The sequence below is a fragment of the Callorhinus ursinus genome, unplaced genomic scaffold, assembly GCF_003265705.2.
Source record: "Callorhinus ursinus isolate GAN/ISIS: 27379988/994484 unplaced genomic scaffold, GSC_fseal_2.0 scaffold14, whole genome shotgun sequence".
Taxonomy (NCBI): domain Eukaryota; kingdom Metazoa; phylum Chordata; class Mammalia; order Carnivora; family Otariidae; genus Callorhinus; species Callorhinus ursinus.
In genome coordinates, this window is record NW_027397076.1 from 23,047,045 (window position 1) to 23,052,445 (window position 5,401).

Below are 5,401 nucleotides of genomic sequence, written 5' to 3' on the forward strand. Positions count from 1 at the left end.
GGGGGGGGGGGGGGATGGGTTAGCCTGGTGATGGGTATTAAAGAGGGCACGTACAGCATGGAGCAGTGGGTGTTATATGCAAACAGTGAATCATGGAACACTACATCAAAAAACTAAGGATGTAATGTATGACGATTAACATAATAATAAAAAACTTTAAAAAAAAAAAAGAAAAATTGCCTACCAGGAATCTCAAATGAAACATATGTTAGAAAGGAATCTTGATTTTCTCCCAGGTCTTCTTCACTAACATCTCATCTTAGTATCTGGCAGTGCCATCACCAACATGCTTAAAGGTCAGCCTTGCACCCCCATCTCTCATGTCTAAATCTAATCAGGAAATCAAAGTGAATTTTTCATATTTCATTAACAAGCCCTTAACCCAGGTTCCACCTCTATGACATTAATAAGTCATTATCTTCTCTCACCTTGACCACGTGGTCTCTTTTTTCCTTTCTTGCTATCCCGCAAAATTTTCTCTGTTCAGCAAACATGAGGATATTTTTAAAATGCCAATTTGGTTATACTATTCTCCTGCTCCAAATCATCCAAAGTCTTCTTAATATAAAATCTGAATTTTTCAATGTGTACTACCAGGTGGTACATCAAATGTTCCTTGACAGTGAATCCATTTCCTCCCATTCATGGCCTTATCTTACCTACATTGTTAAATCCACACTGCATTATAGCCTGTGGCTCTGTTTTGATCATAGCTCTCATCACCAATAGATTTTTACGTTCCTTGCCTGCCTTTGTTATAGATTTGTGTATGTATGCATGCCCATGTAGATGTGTCTCCATCCCCTCCATTGTAAGGTCTGTGAGGGCATATCTTTACTCTGCTTATCACCATATTCTGAGAGTCAGATGCAGGGCCGCACAGACAGGTACAGTCACTGTGTGATGAATACGTCAATGAAGAAATAAAAATGAGTAAGATGTAGCTGAGAAGGTGAAAGCTGAAACATATTGATATAGAAGAGTAGAGTGACAGATGCAGAAAGAGGCATATGCAAAGTGTAGAAGTGGAAAGTAACTGTAAGTTCTTGAATATTGCTGGACAGGCATGATGTTAGGTGGTGAGATAAAAAAGTCTCTGATGATGAAGAGACGTGATACATATTTAGGACAAAGTATTTTACTGTAGGGGAACTGGGAAGGCAGGGAAGGATTTTACAAAATGATTCTGAATTGAGCATCTATTATGTTTAAGGCTTTACATGAGATATTTTACATGTATTCAAATTTGCATTAAATTTACAAGGTACATATTCTGATTCTTATTTGATGGATGACATTGAAGTCCTCAGATTCCAAGGGCATGGCTTTTAAGTAGTAAACCTAGGGTTCTAAATCATATCAATCTGGCTATAATCTGAAATTACAAATCACATGCTTTTACTACTACATTTAGTCTTGAGCATGCAAAAGAAGGTCTCACATTACTGCTTTGAAGATTCGAGAAGTATTTCATTTACATATTCACATTTTATGTATTTAATGATATTTAATAGTATAACATTAGTAATAAGCAATTCCCTTTTAATTTAGAATAAAATGATTAAAAATTTCTTCACAACATTAAAATTATACCCAAGAACCAAATATCAATGTGTGTGTATGTATGTATTGCCTGTTTGAACTGGCTTTCTACTTTTTTCTTGCTGCTTGTTTTCCATCAGAAAGTATAGATCAAGTTTTTAAACCTCGGGCTATTTGTGTTGTGAAAAAGAATCGGTCTTCCCTTTGAAAGCCTTTTTGTTCTTTATTACTGGGTATTATTTTAGCCAGAAAGAAAGGTAAATCATTATATGTATACAATTATTTATTTTCTTATAAAATTATTGGTTGATCAGGAATAACATTTCCTAGTGGCCACCTATATTTAAAAGAAAATATTCCAAAATAATATATTTTACATAGTACTTAATAATTTAATAATAGCAATAATTCCTCCAGCTAATTTTTTTCTTTAAGGAAAAAATACAAATTCCCAAAGTTATAGTATATAACATATGTTGAGTTATTTGATTTTTTATTTATGCTGCTTATACACTGTAGAGCTATTAAATAGAAGACACTTGTCTCAGTTCAGTTCTAAATTTCTTATATTTTTCCACTGATAATATCCTCTTTCCAACTTTTTATATTCATTTTACTTGGGTCTTGGATCTTTTGGATCAATCCTCTTCGTCTTTTATATTTTTTCTCATTATTCCTTTAATTTGAATTTTGCTTTTAAGTTCTTCAGTAATTTCATAACGATTTCATCTAAATTCACTAAATTCTTAGAAATCATATATATTTAATTTTAAAGAATTTTCTCTTTTAACTATTTGTCTCATGCTAGACAGTTGGGTTGCTTCCAATTTGTAGCTACAATGAATAAAACTGCTCTGAAACATTTTTATGCAAGTCTTTCTATGGACATTTAATACATAGGAATAGAATTGCTAAGTGATAGCATTTTATCAGAAACTTGTATACAGTTTGCCATGTGGTTGTACCATTTTATACTAGCACAGCAGTATGTAAAAACATCAGTTTTTCCACATCCTCACCAACAGTTGATGTTATTAGTCTTTTTAATTTTAGTCATTGTATGAAATTGTACAAAATAACTGACAGAAGTTTTAACTCACATTTCTCTGCTTACTGTTGATTTTGAGTCCGTTGCATGTGATTGTTGGTCATTTCTGAAGTATCGGTTCAAGTTCTTTATCCATTTTATTTATTTTTCTTTTTTATTTTGAGTTGTAGGAACTCTTTGTAATTTGGGTAAAGTCTTTAGTCAGATAGATGTATTGAAAGATTTTCTCCCAGTTGTGTGGCTAGGCTATCCACTTCCTTTTTTTGCTTCCATATGTGATGAGCACATGTTTTAATTTTTGATGATGTATTATTCAATATTTTTTTTCTCTTAAAGTGTGACCAACCATCTAGTTCTTCATTTGTTTCTGCAATATTTCTTCAGAAGATTTCTATTTGGGACGATGTCTGAACTTGTTCTGCTACATTGATTTGTCTATGTCAATATCATATGTCATTCACAATTACTCTGCTTTTAGAATAAACTGTGATATCGGTAGTGAAAGTATCTTAAATTTGCTCTTTTTCCAAAATTGTTTGACTGTTCTAGGTTCTTTATATTGATATATCTATTTTATTTTATTTTTTTAAAGATTTTATTTATTTTATTTGAGAGAGAGAATGAGAGAGAGAGAGCACATGAAAGCGGGAGGGTCAGAGGGAGAAGCAGACTCCCTGCTGAGCAGGGAGCCTGATGCGGGACTCGATCCCGGGACTCCAGGATCATGACCTGAGCCGAAGGCAGTCGCTTAACCAACTGAGCCACCCAGGCGCCCTTGATATAGCTATTTTAGAATCAGCTTATCAATTTCTTTAAAAATGTCTGCCGGTGGAAGCGGAGCTCTCTGCGAGGGTGCGCGGCCGCCCGGGACGGGCGAGAAAACTGGACTGTAGGGTTGGGCCGAGCCAGCGATGGGTAAGCGGGCGAACGGTGCAAAGCTGTACGCGGACTCACGAGGCACCGAGGACGCAGCACAGCGGCGGTGGGGAGAGAAGGCGCCCGGCAGCCTGGCTGCCCGCGCAGAGAGCATCATGGCAGAACAGGTAGCCCTGAGCTGGACCCAGGTGTGCAGAATCCTGTGGGAAGAGCTGTACCAGGACAATGCCTTCCATCAATCTGATACACATATCTTCATCATCATGGGTCCATCGGGTGACCTGGCCAAAATAAGATCTACCCCACCATCTGGTGGCTGTTCCGGATTGGCCTTCAGCCGGAAGACACCTTCATCGTGGGCTACACCCGCTCCGGCCTCACAGTAGCCGACATCCGGAAACAGAGCGAGCCCTTCTTCAAAGCCACACCAGAGAAGCCCAAGCTGGAGGAGTTCTTTGCCCGCAACTCCTATGTGGCTGGCCAGTATGACGACACGGCCTCCTACGAGCGCCTCAACAGCCACATGAATGCCCTCCCCTTGGGGCCACAGGCCAACCGCCTCTTTTACCTGGCCTTGCCCCCCACAGTCTACGAGGCAGTCACCAAGAATATCCACGAGACCTGCATGAGCCAGACAGGCTGGAACCGTGTCATTGTGGAGAAGCCCTTCAGGAGGGACCTGCAGAGCTCTGACAGGCTGTCCAACCATATCTCCTCCTTGTTCCGTGAGGACCAGATTACCACATCGACCACTGCCTGGGCAAGGAGATGGTCCAGAACCTCATGGTGCTGAGGTTTGCCAACAGGATCTTTGGCCCTATCTGGAACCGGGACAACATCGCCTGCATCATCCTCACTTTCAATTGGTATTACATTTAATTTATGTATCAATTTGGGGAGAGGTAATGTCATAATAATACTAGTCTTCTAATCCATGAACATGGTATATATCTATTTTTTAATTTTTTTTTCAGTTTTATTGAGAAATAATTGACATACATATCTATATTAGTTTAAAGCATACAACATGATGGTTTAATTTACATATATTGTGAAACAATTACCACAAGAGATTAACATGCATCTTCTCATATAGGTACAATAAAAAGAAAAAGAAAAAAAGAAAAAAATGTTCTTCTTGTGATGAGTATTCCTGGGATTTGCTCTCTTAACATCTTTCCTATATAGCAGTGTTAGCAATTTAAGTTAAAACATTTTTATTCTTATGTTTGTTGGTTGTTTTTACTTATCACTATGCACATTGGGTACATTTTTGCTTTCTGTTCTTTCCATATCCCTTGGTTATTGCATTTGATTCCTTTTCCTAAACAATTTATATGAGACTTTAAAGTTTTTATCTACATAAATTTATAAAGACCTCTCCCCAAAGTCTAGATTAAATTATAAAAATGCCGACACAAACATCTCTTGGATCTCATCTAAATCTCAACATGTCACAATTGAACTCTTGTTCATTCTTCCAAAATCTAATCTGAACATATCTCACCAATGCATTGTCATTACCCCAGACTGAGCCACCATCATTCTACAATTTAATAGCTTAACAGATCTTCCTTTTTCTATCATTCCTGTAGTTTATTTAATTTGTTTTCTTTTTTTTAAGTTTTTACTTAAATTCCAGTTAGTTAACATACAGTGTAATAGTGTACGATTTATGATTCAATACTTCCATACAACACCCGGTGCTCATCACAACAAGTGCACTCCCTAACACCCATCACCTATTTAACCCATTCCTGTTGGGATTAATGTAGAGCATGAAATCATCCATAGTACCTGGCTTGCTAAGATGTAACACGGAGGCCGCTGGGGGCAGGGAAAGTTTCAGAGAAAGGTGTTGGCCTTTGGAATGCTGAGGCCTGCGCAACCACTCTGCCATAGGAATGCCGCAGGGAGTTATCTTCTCTGAAGCTT

At 37.7% G+C, this 5,401-nt stretch overlaps 1 pseudogene; it reads left to right on the forward strand.

The window, feature by feature from the left end:
• Nucleotides 1-3,427: 3,427 nt before the first annotated feature.
• LOC112831079 (glucose-6-phosphate 1-dehydrogenase pseudogene) lies at nt 3,428-4,345 on the forward strand (annotated as a pseudogene).
• The last annotated feature ends 1,056 nt before the right edge of the window (nt 4,346-5,401 follow it).